This window comes from Corvus kubaryi, unplaced genomic scaffold, assembly GCF_017639235.1.
Source record: "Corvus kubaryi isolate FWS band 111438036 unplaced genomic scaffold, C.kubaryi_AGA036_p1.0 37395, whole genome shotgun sequence".
In the NCBI taxonomy this organism is placed as follows: Eukaryota; Metazoa; Chordata; class Aves; order Passeriformes; family Corvidae; genus Corvus; species Corvus kubaryi.
The window spans coordinates 6,321,688-6,341,551 of NW_024581134.1; the positions used below are offsets into that span (position 1 = coordinate 6,321,688).

The 19,864-nt window shown below is 52.2% G+C and overlaps 1 protein-coding gene across 5 annotated transcripts in view; it reads right to left on the reverse strand.

The window, feature by feature from the left end:
• ARHGEF9 (Cdc42 guanine nucleotide exchange factor 9) overlaps positions 1 to 19,848 on the reverse strand; it is a 197,578-nt gene extending 177,730 nt beyond the window's left edge. For 3 of the 5 annotated variants that reach the window (XM_042040032.1, XM_042040030.1, XM_042040033.1), the window contains exon 1: positions 19,742 to 19,846. The gene's annotated coding sequence lies outside the window, so the exon portion shown is untranslated. Of the gene's footprint in view, positions 1 to 19,741 lie in introns of all 5 variants that reach the window. The other 2 variants (XM_042040031.1, XM_042040029.1) reach the window with 1 other exon arrangement.
• Between the last annotated feature and the right edge of the window lie 16 nt (positions 19,849 to 19,864).

A 19,864-nucleotide genomic window follows, 5' to 3' on the forward strand; every position in this document is an offset into this window, starting at 1 on the left:
ATATCCTAAATACACACTGCCAAATACACCCCACAATTACACATCCTGATAGTATAGAGTCAAATACACCCCCACAGTTACACATCCTGAAGGAATACAGCCAAATACACCCCCAGTTAGATATCCTAAATACACACTGCCAAATACACCCCCCAGTTACACACCCTGATGGTACAGAGCCCAAATACACCCCACAGCTGCACAGCATCCCTGGATACAGCCAAACATGCCCTACAATTACACATCTTAAATGCCCACTGCCAAATACACCCCACGCAGGCACACAGCTCAGTGGGTACCTGCAGTTACACCCCAGAGTTACCCAGCCCCAGTACAGTGATGATGCTCCCTCCACACGCTCTGCTTTAGCCATCTCTTTATTCAGCCTCTTGTACTCGCCACCATGGAGGTTTTAACAGAGAACCTCCTTCCCCAGGCACTTTTGGGACCTCAGCACCACCTGCCTCCATTTAAACCCTGTAGCAGAAATTCACGCAGGAGCTGTGCTGTCCTGGGTCCCTGCAGAGACCACAGAAGCTTTTGTTCCCAAAAAACCAAGGGCTGAGCAGGACAGTTCCTCCATCTGGTGCCTGAGGAGGAGACCAGCTCCTCATTTCTCAGGCTGTCGCTTTGGGATGCGAGTTATTCCCAGACATTCCTGCTGCAACTTAAAGACTACCACATTGGAATGGGTTGGAACGAGTGGGGGGAAAAAAAAAAAGAGTGTTCAAGTCGTGCAGCCAACTGGCAGCAAAAGACAGAAATCACGAACGGTCCCTTTTTTTGTTTGTTTTCTCTTTCCATTTTATGTTTTATTGTTTTTGGCTGGGTGGATGAGGAAAGAAGATTCAAAGGGAAGAGGCTTGCCTGTGAAGTCTTTGGAAGGATGCTAGCAAAGAGGAGACAGGCTGTTCCTCATGTGTCAGGCAAAAGAGAGCCCATAACAAGGGACAAATCCTGCACAGCCCTCCCCAGAGAAGCAATAGAATCCAGAATCACAGGGCATACGGGTGGCTTTAAAATTAAATGGGGGAGGTAATTATTTTTCTTTTAAGCAGCTTTAAACCAGATGTAAATTAGAGCTGCCACCATGAAGCCAGACCCGAGCACTCTAAGCAGAGAGGAGACCCATTCTGTGACCAGTGCTTGATGCCTCCTCTCCATCTTCCCTTCCACCACAGCCTCACCTGAACCTCTTCTCATCTTCAAAACCACCTTGTTGGTGTTTGAATTCCCCCCAGTCACACCTGCAGGACTGCACTCACTGAAACCACAGGCTGACCTTGGCAGGAGCCAATTCCCAGCACTTTCCATGGGCAATCTCCTTCTGCTGAGCTGCCCTACACAAGTTACCCACAAGCAGAGCAAACCCAGGGTGTTAAACCAGGTTAAACCACAACATCAGGTCCAAAGGCAGCAGGGTAGCAAGACCTGCTAGAAAGGAAGCATCAATTAGGAAAGGTCTGATCCAGGCTGAGTTTTCTCAAGAGACCCCAATGACAGCAAGAAACTGCTCATTTAACATCTTCCTCTGTACCCACAGTCCAGCACTGCCCCAAGCCAGCTCCAGCCCTGGGACTGGGACTGCCTCACCCAGAGCAAAGCCTCCCACCACCGGGGCAAATTCCAGCCAGCTCCCCTCAGTCTTCCCTGAGCAGGAGCCAAAATCTGCTACGCCCCAGTGCCCGATGGAGCCGCCGAACGCAGCGTCCGCCGCTGTGCAAACACCTGCAGCAGCTGCCTGGGGGAAACCTGTGCTTTCCATCAGCCAAGCAGGGCAAAGGTGGCTTTACCAACCAAACCACATGGCCTTGGGGGCATTAAGGCCCACGATGACAGAATAAAAATTGAGTATGGAGGAGAACAGCCCTGAGAGTATCTGATGAACCCTTACTCACCTTTCTGGGGTGCAGGAGAAAGAGGTTTTGAAGAAACGCTTCAAGAACAGCTATTAGCCAGAAAACTACACCACTTATCAACCACATGTTTATTTTTCCCCTCCTTGAGCTGCAGTTGCAGATGTCAAGTCGTAGCAAGTTACCACCCAGCAGCTGAGCTGAGCTAACATCACTTAAAGCAGGGCTTTAACCACAGAAAACACGAGGTAACACAATTACCTTCCACCTCTTCCACTCCCCTCAGATTACCTGAGCCCTAGAAGCCCTTACAGACTACCTGAAGCCTTTCAGCCAGGTTTGGAGACCAAAGGCTTGTGTGTTTGCTCTCCAAAACACACAGAATCTCAGCTGGAGGGGAAGATGGCTTTATAAAACTCCAACTGTCAACCAAACACTGCCAACAGCTCCAGTGTACAGGGGCTGTGTGGGTCCCTACCTCGCCCTGCTCTTCCCATCACAAAAGCAGCAGCCCTTCATTCTGAAAATTCACTTTCCTTTTCCAGGTCACTGAGGGGGACAAATAAGCTGAGAGTAACAAAATCCCCAGCCAAGGGCAGGGGGTGTGTTATACAAACATCTGTATCTACAGCCATGACTCCCCCTCCAAATTCTTTCCGTATTTTTTCAGTTATCCCAATCTCTAAGAAAGAAGTAGGCACTCTGCATCTCACTCGTGATTGCACAACATTCCCTTGGCAACGGGCTCTGCCTGCACGATACAGGTGGGAGTAACAGCAATTTTGCTCCTTTTCAGTGTGATTTAGCAGACAGCCAGCAGAAATAACAGCACGGGCCCAGGGAACACCCACTGAAGTTGACAGTTCTCATAGATGTAAAGGACACTGAATCAGGCCCAAGCAATCAGGGCTGACACAAGCCACCCCTCCAGGAGTGACACTTTCCATGAGCAATCTCCTTCTGCTGAGCTGCCCTACACAAGTTACCCACAAGCAGAGCAAACCCAGGGTGTTAAACCAGGTTAAACCACAACATCAGGTCCAAAGGCAGCAGGGTAGCAAGACCTGCTAGAAAGGAAGCATCAATTAGGAAAGGTCTGATCCAGGCTGAGTTTTCTCAAGAGACCCCAGTGACAGCAAGAAACTGCTCGTTTAACACCACACAGTTCAGGCTGTTTGCCAGGCAGGCACCACACAATCCCTGAAATCTTCTTCAGATCACTGCAGGTTTTGGGCAACAAGCACAAGTACCTTTTTTTAAAAAACATTTAGTGCTCTAAAGCACTAGGAGGGCACTGGCAGAGGTTGTCCCATCCCTGGAACTGTCCAAGACCAGATTGGACAGGGTTTGGAGCAACTTGGGAGAGTGGAAGGTGTCCCTGCTCATGGCAGAGGGTGGAACAAGATGATTTCAAAGATTCTTTCCAACCCAAACCATTCTGTGATTCCAGGATCCCTTGGTGTTGTGGGATTCCGGAAAATGCGTATTCCAGGTTTCGGGCAAATTGTAAATCCCTTCTATCAAGTGACCCCAAAGAACTATTTTGACTAGGGCCCTGGGAAACAACAAACCTTTGAAGGCAACGAAGAGGAAATTGGTGGTGGGGTTGCCCTTGGGGCAGCCTAGACAGCATCACGTGCCAGAAACGTGCTCCCCACCACAGAGCCGCTGGCTCAAAGCACCTGGAGAGACCCAAGGTCATCCTGGAAAGTTTTGGAGCCAGAGGTAGAGAGAGTCTGAGGCTCACTACAGCCCGACAAGCAAAGGAGAAGCTGGGGGGTTCAATCAATGTCACAAAGTCGGTACAAAAGCCCAGCTCCTCTTGGCACCGTGACAACCTGTGCTGTGCTGGACGTTCCAAGGACAGGATCTGCACTCCCTGTGGAGCAGCGACTCCAGACACCCCTCCAAGGCTCTCCATCCCCCTTCTCTCACTTCTCAGCAGAGCTACATTTGCTTCCAAACCCACTGTCCCCCCTAGCATCACACGGCTGGAGCGAAAGGCCCAGGGCCAGCGCAGCCCAGGCGCCGACAGCCTCGCCGGGCGCTGCCGGAGCTGGAATGCACCGAGGGCCCCCGGGGACACGATCTTCCACTCGGCTCTTCCTCTGCAGGATCCAAAATAACAAACAAGAAGGAGCCTTTGGCCATTGTTTTTCGGGGAAGGGGGGTGACGGGGAGAGGGCACGCGGCGCAGCCTGCCAGAAGGCATGGCTGAGCTAAGGAAGTCCTGCCTGGGCTTCGCTGTATCCGCTCCTCTCCAGGAGGGGCCGGGGGAGGCAGGAAGGAGAGAAAATAGAGAACAAATGATCATATAACCCTTGAGAGAAACCTGTCTGCTCTCGGAGAGCGTATTTAGCCCAAGCATGCAGCGCCTCTTGCTATACAAAAGAAAAAGAGGAAAGAAAACCCCGCCAGTTCTTCCGTTACCATGTTCTACCACTGAAAAAAAATGGGAGGAAACAGATGTTAAGCTCTCCAGCGTCAGGAAATTATCATTTTCATGGGGGTACAGTTACTTCAGTGTATTTAGGTCAAACAAATAGGGAGAGAATTGTGACTTCTCCCCCTTTCTGTTTATGTCTCGGCAGACATTTCAGCCTCTCTGACCAAGGGCAGAGCCGTGCTTGCTCACAGAGCACACCCTGAGGATGCAGCCTGATGATCAATCCCTGCCCACCTGGCAGAGCCCTGCCAGCAGATCCCCACCCCACAAACCGCTGCAGCCCCTACAAAAATCCAGCATCCTCTGTTTGTGGGTCAAGGAGGACGGTTTGCCGCTGGGCCCCGGCCAGGCATGGCAGCACTGCAGCGTGATTGTTCATTTATTTCAATAGAGGTGGAAGGAGAAACCTGGGTGAAACATCTGCAAAAGGGATCTCCAGGCCATCAGCAAGCGCAGTTGCGACTTTCCGGCGCTGGGCTCCCCAAGGAGCGCGGGGCCAGTGCCCATAGGAAGCAACCATAGAATTGAACCAGCATTTTACATGCTCTGCAAAATCCCTTCCACAGGAAGCTAAACCCCTTCATTAGGAGCAGGAGGCAGACAGGGGAGCAGTCTGAATCCCTTCCCAGTCAGGAGTGGACAGACATTATCAAAACACTGAGTTTTAGAATCACAAAATCATTAAGGTTGGATAAGACCTCCAAGATCGATTCCAACCATCAACCCAGCACCACTAAACCATGTCCCCAAGTGTTAAATCCACACACTTCTTTAATATTTCCAGGGATGGTGACACCACTTGCCAGTGGCAGAAGGGACCCTGCAGCAATGGTCTCCTCCATCACCGAGGGCAGACTCCCAGACAAGCTAACCCCAGGCAAACACGCTGCGTTCCCCGTGGCAGCAGCACCTGCCCCGCACGGTTTGCACTGGTTTAAGCCAAAGCTTTTACAGTCCTGGATCTGCATTTGTGTTCCTGCTAATTCAATCTTCAGCGGGCAGACGGATGGATGCACAGACTGATAGCTCCAGCCCTGTATTTATAAGGACGGAACTCAAAACTTCAGGCTGAGTAAATCAGTTCACTCATGTATAATTTAAACATTACTTCCTTCCCATTTCAGGGAGCTTTAGAGTTTGTGCGGTGGCTAAACACAATGAAATTAGAGCAGGAGACTCATTTTGCCCACGGCCGAGGGAGAGAGAGAGAGAGAGTTGCTCCACTGCATCTGTCAGACAAACTGGGCTGGTGCCAGTGCTGCCAGGCAGGGACCAGCTCCCTGCAAACACCACAGCTCCACTCTGGGGCTTGGTGGGAGATGGGCAGGCACTGCAGGGGGGTGCCAGGCAGCTGAACAGGGCACCAGTCCTGGGCTCTGCAGCACATGGAGCACTAAAACCTTACAGCAAGCCAGGAACAGCTTTATGCACACTGGGAAGAAGAGAGAGCCAAACCCAATTCCTTGCGCAAAGCTGAGCAGGAGAAACTCAAGGAAAAAGCACAGAGGCATAAAAGCTCTGGAATACAACTGGAATGAAACAACGAACACAGATCAGTTCTTGCTGAAGGTGGATTTCAGACCAAGCCTCTCACGTTGCCCACAGCACTCTGGCACTGTACCTGTGTTAAATGTTCCTCCAGACTCACACTGCTGACCCAGGAACTGCAGCCGCAGACTCACCCTCCACCCACTGAACTGTGGCAGTATCAGCCCTTGCACACTCCTCCACATTTCCCCTTTTTCACAATTCTAAATTTTCCTGCTCAACAGAAAATAAAACTGAAGTGAGTCCTGAAGAGATCCAGAAGGATCCTGCTGGTATTGGCATCCAGGATGGACAGGGACCCCCAGGAAAAGGAGGGAGCCTGAAGAAGGAGTCGTGTGCCAGCACAAGGTCGTTTGGATGCACAGTAGCTCTTTCCCCAACCTCCCCAGCTATTTGGCACCAACTGTCACCATTCTAATACAGAAATATCTGCCATTACATGTAGATTATTTAAGCTGTTCAGTAGTCAGTTGAAAGAAGTTAATTATATGTAAGAACATTTAATTACTATCCAGTAGCAGCTATAGGTACTTTAATACCAAAGTGATGAGCCAAACCACAACAGAACAGGCAGATTCAGGGGTCTACACCCACCCACACCCCATTAATGTCAGCTGAACAATATTGAACCACTGGCTGCCATCCTTTGGAAGCAACAACTTTGTGGTGCTTGTGACATTACTCTGCATTCCCAATCAGTCTGTTTAGTAGAGATGCCTCAGGAACTTCACAGCTGTGACATTTCTTAAAAATCCTTGCCCTCTCCACGAGTCCCTCAGCAAGAAATCATGGCTGCCCACAGCCTGAACATCAGAGCAGAAATCAGTAGCCAGCATTTAATTGTTTATATCTTGAGACAAAGATAGTGTCTAAATAATTGTCTATTGTATCCCAGAGACAGTACAGGAAAGCTCTTCCCCTCGCCAGGAGCCCACAGGTCACACATGCTTCTGCCATAACATTTGCTATAAATAATCCTCGCTGAGCCAAGCTCTGGGCTAGGTACAGCCCAAGACTGTGCTCCTATCGGTTTCAGCCATTAGCCCTCCCCAGAGAGTGCATATCCTACCCTATTGTTCCTGCTCAAATGTTTGAAAGAATTATTTTTTCCTTGCTTCTTTTGTTTGGGGAGTTTATTTTTATTTCCTCTTTGACATGGAATTACTACTAGATAAAAAAGGAGTGCCACCTTACATGGCAGCTCGCCGATGCCAGCGTTGAGATGAGGAGAGGAGGGTCACGTTTGTAGGATATTGCCATAGTTACAGACCTCCCAATCTGGGATTCTGTGCTAATGTATGTTCAGCACATTCAGATCAGGATTAGAAACAAAGAGCTGGGTGCCAACGCCAACCCCAGATTCACATGCAGAGACTCGGAGCACACGCAGCAACCCGTTCTGCTCAAACATTTCCAAGGATTATTTCAGCAGGTTACTCAGCAACTCCCTCACATGGCCCTGGTGATGTCAAAGGACACCTTACATCTCACTTCCAGCCCTATTTCTATCTCCAAACAGATCCCAAGTGACCTGTTCCTCTCAGGCAGCTGCATGGGTGGAATTTCCCACATTCTCTTTTCCCTTTTTGCTCAGAGCAGTTGGACACGACCCCAGGAGCACAGGACTGGACAGGGGCTGGTTGGCTCTCAACTCCCCAGGCACCACGTTATGGAAAACCCAATCATCAAGCACAGCCTTCTGAGTACAAGGTGAGGTGTTTCCCCACCCTGCTATGAAACTGGTGACATGTCTCACTTCAGAGCCCCAGGTATCAGGTGTACAAATGTCTTTGCCCTCAGCAGCAAACAACTCCTTGAGGAGTCTTCTGCACTGCTTTTCAGTAAAACCAACCCAGTTTGTGGGTGTTTGGAGGTTTGATGTCCCAAACAGGCCAATGACACCTGCTGGGCCTCTGTCCATCGCAGCATTCCGGGGTATCCAGCTCAGGAAGGTTGGTGGCCTTGCACTGAATTGCCTTTAGGCACATGAAAAAACTAATCTGGTGTTTCTAGAAAATCACAGTGACTGCCATGTGCCTTGCCTGCTCTCAGGCTGGGGCTTTTCATCCCAGAAAGGCACTTTTAGGGGTCACACAGAATTTTTAGGGGTTTGACACCTGCCTGCACCTCACTTTTCCCTCACAAGGTTGGTGTAGAATCCTCAGGAATCACAAGGTGCCTCCTAGACAGAAAGACACATTTCTGCTGCCTTCCCCCTCAACAGCAACAACCAAAAATCACCCCTATCTGCATCCAGAGGCACTGCACACCAACCAGCAGCACACGCTGAGCCCAGGCTGGCACACAGCGATGCTCTGCAGGACCTACGGGTGGGTGGGTGGGTGGGTGATGTCTGGAGCCCAAACTTGGTGGGAATGTTGCCCTTGATGAGTTATCCTGCATTTGTACAGCCCAGCCTGGTCCTCATCTCCTAACCCAAGACTTCAAATCCACAGTTTACCAACGCCAGCCCACCAGGACGATCCCACACGGACACTAAACCAACCACGCCGAGGTGAAGGGACACCGGGAGCACAGCCCCTGTCTGGCCATGCACCGTGTCCACAGCGTGGCTTTGCCCTGCAAAAGGGGCTGTCAGCTCCCATTGCTCACGCTCCAGGGCCTGCTCGAGCCGGCCACACTCCGCTGGGCCATGCAGGGAACCAACATCACATCCAATTAGCATCACTGCTGATGAGCTTTTCATCTCCTGCCTCTGCCCCTGCCACGCTCCCCAGCCACAGGGATGGGGCTGTGCAGGCACAGGTGGCCACACAGCCGTGTCTCCTCTGCCTGCCCACCCTGCTCTCCCCAAGCATGCTCACCCCTTTTTTTCAGGATTCAAAGCTCAGCAGAGCAGGAGCAACTAAAGGTTCCCTTTGTCCCTATTTATGGAACAAAACCTGAATCTTCTTTACAAGGAGTTGGGATTGTGTTCTGAGTATGAGGCACCTTTCTATTTCACCCTTTTCTATATTCTGTATATTCTAGTCTCTCCTTTTCAACAGCAAGTGAATTTATTGCCATGTGTAGCAAAGGTCTATACAAAAGCCACAAGCAGGGGAGGAGAAGATCAGTCACCCTGAAAGTGCCCATCCTTTCCAAGGTGCAGGTCCAAGGATGAGCCCGGCACACCTGCTACTTCAGCCAGGCTTTAAAACACAAACAGTTTGGGAAACATGTGCAGGCAATATCTAGTTTCTGCAGGAAATTGCACGGCGTGGATATCCAAACATTGCTATCAGGCAAAAAACAACAACATCTTGATTTGCCAGCTCATGTCACACAAACCTAAATTCTTTATAGGTGACAGTGTTCAGCTAAGGCTGAGCAGCAGCAATACCCTTCCACAGCTCTGGAAAGCCCTGGAGCTCCACAGCAGCCAGGCATGAGGCTGCAAATCCTTGGAAAAGACAAGGACACGAGTTCTGCAAGGATGTGCAGCCTGTGGAGGGTGCAGCGAGCCAGGGCACCCCAGCTCGTGTTTCCTCAGTGCTGGGGTTCAAACCCTGCTCAGCAGGTGCAGGAGCTGCAGGAACTCCCACGCAGGCTCCACCTGCCTGCACAGGCAGGGCAGCAGCAGCCCCAGCTCCCAGGAGCTCCCCAGCACTGCCAGCATCCACAAAACCTGCTGACCTCTCCACATGTCCCTCCAGAGCTGTGCCTTTCACTTGGCTGGAGCACCAAGGCAAAACCCCCTCGGCTTCCAGACCATGCGCTGGGTCTTTGCTACGTGCTGACACATTTCCTTCCTGTAGTGAAATGACCTCCCATCCACAGGCTACAGCACTGCCTGGAAATCAGAATCTTGAAGGAGTCAATCCTTCCTGCCCATCCCCCTTGAGAAGCATCAGAAGTGCATTCTGAGCTGTGGTCATACCCAACCCTTTGGCACACGGGCTGCAAAGCGCCTCAGGACATCGGGATGAAGGCAGCAAATATTCTGACAGGTTACTGATCCCAGTGACAGCACCTTCCCACAACCACTGTGATTCACCACTCACGTCAGCAGTGTGGAAAAAGTGACCCCTTCTTCCTTCAAAGGAAACAACAGACATGCTCAAAAAACAAAATTAATTAAAGAATATGGGCTTGTCCAGCAGAAAACCTGGGCAAAACTCAATTCCCACAGAACCAGAAGGATCTTCCATTGACTTTAATCCCTCTTTTTCTTATCTGTCCTTAATTCACTCTCTCTCTTCCCCACAGAAGCAGGCAAACGAGTGCCAGCCCAGCAGTGGCACTTGCAGAGCAGCTGCTATTTCACAACTACCTGCAGCAAGAAAATCAAGAAACCTGACAGAGCGTGCCAAGGATGATCTCCCTGAAGGACACAGCAATCGAGAAGGGCTGGCACAGGGGCAGGTGGGTGCTTCAGTCCTGCCTGTGGACACAGAAACACAGGTCAGGCAGTGACCCTCTGCCCACAGCCCCCAGTGGGTGACAGAACAGGTCCAGGAGGGCAGGAATGGGGCAGGAATGAAGCACCCAATGAAAATCAATGAAACCCACAGAAATCTTTGTGATCCTCACATCCAAGGCATCGCCCTTGTTTCATTTGTTTCCAGGCCTGGCAGAAGCTTGTGCTGCACTTCCCTCCCAAGCTGCCCCTCCCCTGGCTCCCAGTGCAGCAGGGTGTACGAGCAGAAAAGGCACAAAGGAAGAGATAAGTTAATTAAGCATCTCCTCTGGGAGCTGGGTTATACAGTGATTTTGAGGACTGTCCCATGCAGGGCCAGGAGCTGGACTTGTGGGTCCTTTCCAACTCAGGAACACAAGGTGTTGACCCATCTCTGTAGCAGTGCAGCTCCACAGCCTCCAGACCAAATCTGATTTATCCAGCTTAAAACGTGGTCTCCCCACACCTCCACAGTCCAAAATCACAACTGCAGCCATGTGAGGCTGGAGCCCAGCTCTCTACCATCAGCAAAAAGCAGATGAACAGCAGGCTCTGAAGGGCACTTGGCTGGGCTCTGCACAAGATCCCATCCCAGATTGTTGCTTCTCCAGAAACCCTCCTGCACACTCAGAAAATGCTCCCACCCAGACACCCCTCACCCAGCTCCCTCCCAGGGGGGAGAGCTGTGCCCTTACCACCAAAGTCAGATTTCCCACTGACATGCTCCAGCACGTATTTAGGTGTCTAAACTAAACTCAGATTAGGGATCTCATTATTCATCCTTGCCATGTGTTATCCTCATGCTGCAGAGGGGATAGAAAGAATGAGGAAGGTCCTCCAACACCACCTAAATCCATGGTTCCTTCCTGCTTCCAGCCAAAGTTGCACCTCATTTTGTGTGTTTGAGGGAAGACAGGCAATGCTTTGGATCTTCTGCCTCAAGGAGCATCCAACAATCAATCCATGTTCCATGGATTTGTCCTGCAAAGCTCTTCCCAAAAAAAATTCTTCTTTAAGTTAAGTCTGTCTTATTAAACACACTTCCACTGTAGCTGTAAATAGAAGCGAGATTTTCCAGGAATCAAAGCAAGGTGCCCGAAAAGATTACAGAGTAATTATCACTCACAACATTCCAGCCTGAAATCACAGGAAGAGACTCCCCCTATATCCTAAAGGCCATTTTCATGGCATTGTCCTCATCCTTTAAGGGTGCAAAACCCACTGATCACAGAGGAGCTTTAAGGAGTACGAACAAGCCAGCCTGGATCACGTAACTTCCACATAACCTGCTGCTTCCCTCCTGTACTCTGGACAAGGGCAAACCCTTCAGAGGAAAGGGGTAAGAACTTCATTCAGGAGCAATTATGGAGTATTCTGTGTCTTGGAGAAAACCGTTTCTAGTTGTGTCAAACATGGGCTTAAATGTCATTTATTTACTCCCATTTTATACAAATATTCCTACCAACGCATTATCTTCACAAAAGTTTATTTAAATGCTTGGCTTTATTTATTATGGCAAGAAGTCACAGGGCCCAATTCTAGACCAGAGAGGGGCCACAGAGGACTTCCTAGGAAGGAATTCCTTGGAGAATTACAGGCACTGCTGCTGCAGGCCACAGTGAGAAAACATCAACCACTGACGAGTCAGAAACAAAGATTTGGCTCTTGCTGCAGCAGATCCCTGCTCACAAACACCAACTCATCTACACAGCTCCCAGCATCACACCTGGCCAAAGGTCCCTGTGGACAGCCCAGCTGAGGAATTCAGCTCCCTCCCTCCTGGCAGAACCCTCCTGGCTCAAATGTTTGCATTTACAAGGGGCTTTGTGGCCCCCATTTCTCTCACCCTCCACCCCACTCTCCATACCTGAGGGAGCTGGGACAGCCCTGCCACCCTGTGCAGAGGGGCAGCACCTCACCCCAGTGACTAACTGCCTTTTTTCCTGTTTTTCCTTCCTCCCAGCAGCCTGCTCTCAGAACACGAGTGCAGCCTGTTCAATCCCGATTGTTCGGCGGCGGCCGGAGCCCTCCCAGCCCTGGCACTGTGTTTGCTGCTGGGAAACCCGGAATTATTCCTTTATCATAAGTCACCACAGCTGATCCAGCACTGCCTGGCACAGGGCCACGCTGCAGCCCCACAAACCTTCCAGAGGAAGGCGTTCCTGCCCATGGCAGGGCTGGAACAAGATGTTCTTTAAGATGCCTTCCAACCTCAAACCATTCTGGGATTCTGTGTTTCTGGTGGCTCTGCTTTAGATTCAGTTTGTTCACTCAAAATGAATTTAAAACCAAGCAGAAGGGGGTTTAAGATCCACTCTCACTCCCATTGGAATATTTAAGACCTGGCCTTAAAAATCTGCGAAATGGTGTGACAAAATGCTGGGACAAGAGGAACCATCAGCTGAAGGCACCAGGGCTGAGCCCTGGGATGGTGCCGCAACTCCAGTCCAGATCCAAGCAAAGCCTCACATTGATTGTCCCAGCTCTCATTTCAATACATTTTAACACAAGCCTTGTCTTCAAGGTCTGTGCCTCTAATTAACCACCTCCTTGGGCAACTGAAGAGATAATTCATGGGAAATAACACTCAAAATGAACCAGATCCATCTGGCTGCAGAGAGACCCTACACTGACTATACTCAGACGTTCCTTAAATCATTTAACTAAATCTAACTTGGAAACTCAGCTGAAGGACTGAAGAAAAGTCACCCCAGGAACAGCTGCTCAAAGTTCCCAGCTCAGAGCAGCAGAGCCCCTGGGAGAAACCAGGTCCCTGCAAAAGGTTCTTATCACTTCTCTAAAACTGGAGCAGCAATAACAGGAAGAAATTGTTTTGGCAGGACTTACACCACATAAAGTCAACTCATCAGCCAGTGGTGTGTAAAATCTCCCTGGAAAACACAGACAGAGAGCACAGAGCATCCCCCAGGCTCAGGTGGGCTCCCGGGCACCCATCCTGGCCCTGCTCAGCATTCCCACACCATGGGGCCGTGCTCAGCCTGCTGCTATCACCCACACCATGGGGCACAGGGCACTCCGTGGAGATGCCAAGGCCACCACCTTGAGCCCTGCTGCTTCTCCCAGCTTTCCCCGTTACCCGTACGTGGATGCTCCCAGTGGGATTGCAGGGGGGCACAGGGTGTGCTGCTCGCCTGCTCTCACAGCTGGCAGAGCCTTTCCCAGCTCCAGCACACACACAGCGGTGTAGGACGTGCTCTGCACGCAGGAATGTTGTCCAGCTCCCCACAGTCCAAGGGAGGGATGGGAAGATGGTAACAGACTGGGGCTGCTGGATGGGAAGAGCCCTTTCAGTGCAAACCCAACACCTTTCACTGCCCAAACCCCTGGTGGATGCTCTCATCCTCCTCCTCCTCTCACTCTCAGCTGCACTGCTGAGCTCAGGCAGGACCCTGGTGCCACCCCCTGCACCAGCCTGGCCGAAGGAGGCCAGAGAGTGCCATGGTGAAGCCCAACTGCCCAGCTGAAGCTGTGGAGGTTCCACAGCCACCCCAGTCCAGCAGGACGTGTGACCTCACCCCTCCAGTGACACAGTTCCCGTGCGGGCCAGCAGCCGCTCGCTCACATCGGTGCCCTTGTTCCCACACACAATAGGCACTTCTTACAGCCACGAGTGCCACGGGGCAGCTTTAAACTGATTAATGGCTCTCTCAAACAAGCCCTGAGTGTGCGGGAGGCCCCTGGTAGACAATGCCAGCCCAGTGGCAGCGGGACGGCATCAGCTGGTGCCCTGTGCCAGCGAGAGAGCAGCAGCAGATGAGCTACAGCCACTGCCAGTGTGGCTTGTTCAGCTGAGGGACACAGGACGGCTGCTGCCAGGCTCCCCATCCCTCTGCCAGGCACGTGGCAGCACGGACACGGCCCAGAAGCAGCTTGGTTCCCTTTCCCATGCCAGCTCAGCCGCCCTGCCCCACAGTCCAGCACAGCCTCACCCCACAGCCCGTGCAGTGAGAGCATCCCAGTGCGCAGCTCCTGGATCCACAGGGCTCACACCTCCTCCTCACGTGCACCGGGACAAAATTCCAGCAGCAAATTCCCTGCCTGTGCAGGGCAGCTCCGTGCAGCCTGTGCACAGGGGACTGGCTGCCTGCACAGGCTCCCCAGGGCTCTACTGGGGCAGCAAAAATCCAAGCTGAATTCTGCCCTGGCATGTGGCAGCAGAGGAACATCACACGTGCAAGCTTCGCTCTTTACGCCTGCCCCGGTTTGGTGCCTTCCCTCTTTTGGGATGGCAGCCAAAAGGGAATGAAAAACCCATGGAGAGTGAGCAGTCAGCCCCCACACAGTCTGGACAGCAAAGCTTTGGGATCCTCCTGCTCCAGCCCAAACATCCCAGGCAGCCCTGCCTGAAAGGAGCTGTGGCTCACACGGGTGAGCGAGGAGCAGCTTTTGCAACCCGCAGAGCCCAGCCTGGGAAAGGCAGCTATCACTGCCAACCATCAAAGCCACAAAGATTAGTTAAGGGAAAAAGGTAAAGTGGAAGCAAACACAGGCAGAGCAGCTCGCTCCAATGCTCTGATAAGAAACTGAGGCACGGCCAGGTGAACAGACAGCCTTGGTCACGCCACGAGGCTGCAGCAGGTGAAAACAGAGCTGCCACGTGCTCTGCCTGCCTACACACATGCTGAGATCCAGGCCACGTGTGCTGCCATCTCAAAGGCAGCACTTGGTGGGGCCTGTATCCCCCAAACTCTGATTTTACCTCCCTCAAGGTGTGCCTGCTCCACACCACCCCCAGACAGGAGCGGGCTAAGCAGCAGAACCCTGCAAACTGCACCAAATGACTATGCCCTGCTTCATCTTCACTCCAAGTTTTCCTTAACCCCGAGGTTTCCCATAAAAAAACCAGAGGGGCGGGTTTGGGCAGAAACGCAGGGATCTGGGCTAAGCGTGAACTCTGCACAAAACCAGCTCGGAGCTCCCCGCTCCTCCGGCAGCCCTGGCCGTTCCACCACATCCTTTCAGCACAGCGAGACACTGGAGGATGTGAGCAAGCCCGAATCCTGCCCTTGCCCCAAACAATAGGCTCCGCAATAATGGTGCAACCAGAATTTCCTGTGCGGCGGCGCGCGCCAGCTCCCGGGAGAAAACACCCTGGGAAAGCTCTGCCACGGGAACGCAGCATCAGGGCAGCCCCTCCAGCTTCCTGGCCGTGCTGGGATGCTCCTCTGGCAACAGGCAAAGCACCACAACCGAGCCCAGGCTGGGAAGCAGGGAAAGAACCACAGCAGCAGCTCGGAACAGAAGCCATGAAGCCCGGGAATGGCTGTGGATAACCCACTATCACAGCAGCCCTCTGCAACATCTGGACCTGGCTTTTCTCTCACGGATGTTTCATATCCTGCAGTGCTTGGGAAAGCGGCACAGAGCAGGCTGGGCTTTGGGAGGCTCTAATCTCCAGGTTCAGGGGTGAACCTGAGCAGTGCAGGAGCCTCGTGGAAATCTCCCCATCTCTCCTGGAAAGATGGCACAGGTGCAGCAAGGACAGGGCAGCCGATGGCATCAGGCACCAGAGGCAGCAACTGCGTCCAAAATGCTCCAGTGCTGACCTGCTGGAGTTTCTGCCTGGAATGAGGGATTAACACAGCCCCAAACACGGAGAAAATCCCAAACACTGAGAAAAGCCAAGAACAAGCTCCTACAGCCAAGCAGGAATAGTGGACGATCCCAGGCTGGAGCAGGGGAAGAGTGCAAGGAGTGCCCTGCGAAGGAAGGAGGGGCAGAGCCAAGGTGAGATGAGCTGGCCACAGCCACCACTCTCCATCACCCTACACCACGGAGGGGGAGAAAGGGAAGAAACTGGGACAGAAATTGAGCCTGGGAAGAAGGAAGGAGTGGCAGGAAGGTGTTTTTAAGATTCGGTTTTGTTTCTGCACACCTTCCCCATCACCCTAGGAAGCCCATCGCTCTGGATGTGCAGAGTTCAGCATTTACTGCAGAAGATAAAAGCTCAGGAAACGGGTGATGGCACCTGAGCTTGGCTTAGCAGCAATCCTGAACAATTGGGGATGCTCCAGCACCTCCATGGGACCTCCTGGAATGAGCACAACTGGCCAGGTTCAGTCCCTTACTGCTGGATTTAGCACACAAAACTCTAACCCAGCAGCTGGCACGTCAAAGAGGAAACCAGGGAAACAGAAACAAGGTTTTCACCCCATTTCTTGGATGAGCTCACCTAACTGTCTCTGCCTTGTTCTCCCCAGGAGTGAAGATGGGATGAGGTTCCCACTCACACAGCAGCTCCCACCAGCTGAGGTTGTGGCTGAGCACAGGGCAGGGCTGACCCCAGCAGCCTCTAAAATACCCCCTGCACCTGCAGCAGGTAAATGCTGAAGGGCAGAGAAAGCCAAGCCTTGATCCCAGGATTAAGGAGGGGTTCTGGGTTTGGGATGGGGACAGAAGAGGTGAGGACAGAGATGGTGAGGCTGGAAAGCACACACTGCCTGCAAGCCCAAATCCAACACACACTGCAGGTAAAAGACCAACCCCCAGAGCCCCAGCACAGCTCCTGGTGTGCCACAGTGAAGGACTGGCTTTACTGGGCAGGACAGGGTCAGGATGAGCAACGGCAGCTCAGCAACACATTCCGACAGAGGGGACACAGAGCTGTGGGCTCCAAACCCTCTTTCCCAAAAAGAAGAGCGGAGAAACCTCATGCAAGAATACCAGAGCTCAACCTACAGCAAGAAACAATTACTGGGAGATGACTGGAAAATGCATTTTTAAATGGTTTCCTTGGGGGGGAAAAAAAAAAAAAATCCAAGGCTATTCCACAGTTTCTTATTTTAACAACTGCTTGGAGCCAGCAGGCTGCAGTGGGACTGGTCTCCCTGCACTCAGCCCTCAGCACTAAATGACCCAAAATTCATTTGTTAGTGTTTATTTGCACAAGAATTTTCCCCAAAAGTCCGTGGTTCCCAGACACGCATCGCTGCCCAATTCCCCAGCCCAGCTCACCCTGCCCATCTCCCCGCCACCAAAATCCTTTGTGATGTTTGCAAAATGCCCCCTTCTGGCAAATTCCAGCTCAGGTTTCCAGGTCAGACTGTGCAGATGAAGAAAACTCCAATAAATCTGTCATTTAACGGAAAATTAATACTGTGTGCTAATGTCAGCACCAACCCAGAAATAACCTCCTTCCCACAGCCATGGCGTGTTGGATGCAAGAAAGCCAAATACAACAAACTTCTCATTAAAAAACACCCCACAAAAATCAAACTTGGTGACGGTTATGCCCTGAAACAAGGCTGGCAGGGGCCACAGGGCAGCACACGTGGTGACATCCCCGGCTTGTGGTGCCAGCAGGAACCTCGCCCACGGAGGGGGCTGGGGTGGGAGCAGCACCCACCCATCCTGAGGCAGAGGGATTTTATTAAATCAGCTGATATCAGTTCAAAAATTGGGGAAGCCCTGGGATCACAAGACACAAAGAGTTGGAGGAATACAGGCAGAAATGACTGCTCCAAGTGCCACTGGGCTGCAGTAATTCACTGTGGGGTTTTCAGCTCCTTGGGATCCTCGAGACTATTTCTGAGTAGAAAATTACCTTTTAGTAAGGTAAATCAAAAAGCAAACCCACTCTCAAACTTCACCTGGAAGTTTCACAGGAGCCTGCAAGCTGGAGAGAACAAAAAAACCCTGAACAGGATGCTGAGAGCAATTAGCACTCAGGAAAACGAGCAGGAACAGCGGGCAGGAGCCTCCAGTGCTTGGGAACCAGGATGGGAAGAAATAATGGTTTGTGTGGGATGAACCAAAAATGGAGCAAAGGATCAGAAATCAACTTGTTGCACCTGTGGCTTTTAATACAACCACAGTTTCCAGACTCATCTTTCCAAAGGAGCCCTTTCTGCAGCACTTCCAGCTGAATTCATCAGGAGGCTCCCCCCAGGAGAGGAGGCATTTTCCCTCCCCTTGTGATGATGCACCTGCCTCTTCCTCCTCCCCACCAGCAGCTTCTTCCCTTGCACCATCCCATCCCACCTGTGCCAGCGATGGCACCACCCAGAGCTCCTGGAGTCCCCCCCAGACAAGCTCCTGGGCTCTGGGACAGCTCCTTGTGCAGGAGGAGAGCAATGCAGCAAGGTCACTGTCGCCTCTCTCAACGACAGAGCCCTCCCTGAGGCCACAGGGGTCACATCAGTGTCACACGGGAGGACAGGAGGGTTTGCTCCGAGTCCATAGCTTCCCTGGATGCCACGGATGCGGGGCAGCACAGTGTCCCCTCTCCACCCCAACACAAACACATCATCAGCTCTCCTTGCAACGCACAGAAATCAAATTCATTCCAGGAAAACGAGGTGGCACAGCAGAAATTCAGCACTCCCGGTCCCTGTCTGGTCAATGAGGCACCAAATGCCACTGGAAAGAGCCATCCATCCTCCAAGCACTGGGCACCCTCAGCACAGCAGGAGGGCACCCAAATCCTCTGTGCAGGGGCTCCAGCAGAGCATCCACCTGCTCCAGCACTTACAGTAACAGACCTAAACTTGGCACTTTTACTTTCCCCAAAGCCGAGCAGAGCCGATACGGCGGAGGGAGTGAGCAGCATTCCATGAACACTCGATTTAACCATTACGGTACGTTTGGATCCAGCAGAGCGAGGGTTTAATAACCTGTTACCGCCCAGCCCGTGGGATCAGGGCTGACCTGGGCACCGCAGCCCGCTCCCCTGCAACACGGAGCTGCTGCCCGCTCTGTCGTCACTGCGGGGAAGGAGCCGTGCCTTGTTTTATAACAAAACCCGAGGGAGGAGCAGGGAGGTGACATCAGCCCTTAATCCCCGCATTTTGAAATCTCTCATCTCATAAATGTTCAGGTGTAAAACAAACCCACAAAGGTGGAGGCGGGATCAGGAGCCCTCCAGCCAGGCTCTGTGAACACCTGAGTAAGGCTTCCGCACCGAGGCTGCCCCATCAGCTTCCCCAAGACCACTAAAACCAGTAAGAAGTGAACGCTCCCGACCACGGAACTCCCACCGGAGCCCACAGAAATGTTCTCTTGGAACCAAACACGCCTTGAATCAGCCTGGGCGAGCAATGACCCAGTTCTTCGGGAGTTACATGAGTGTAAACCAGGCTCAAGCCGCTCCATTCTGACACACACGGTGCAAAATAAACCCAGACCCGGGCCCGCGGCAAGAACTCAGCTTCGAGCTGGTGCTTCCTCAGCAGCTCCAACACAGCCAAAAAACCCCAACAAAGAAAAGATTCCCATGTGACGTTATATAAAAAAAAGGGGGCCTTCCGAAACTAATCCGAACTTCGCGGCTTTGGGACCGTTCTGGGGCACAGGAGGGATTGTCCCGCAGGTACCTGCGCGGGGGTGACACGGAGTTACGGGGTCAGAACACAAAGAGAAGTGGGTGCGGCCCTTTGCTCTCATTCAAGTCGCGGCTCCGGGGGCAGCCCCAGCCCGGGACGGGGCCGGGGGTCCCGGTGCCAGCCCCGGTGTCGGTGCCAGCCCCGCTCTTACCTCGCTCACCGCATGGCCTCGGCGCCGCACGCTCACGCGGTCCCGGCGATCAGGGCAAAACTCTGCGCTGGCGTCGGAAAGTTGAAATGTTGGAAAAAAAAAAAATTCAAAAACGTTTTAAAA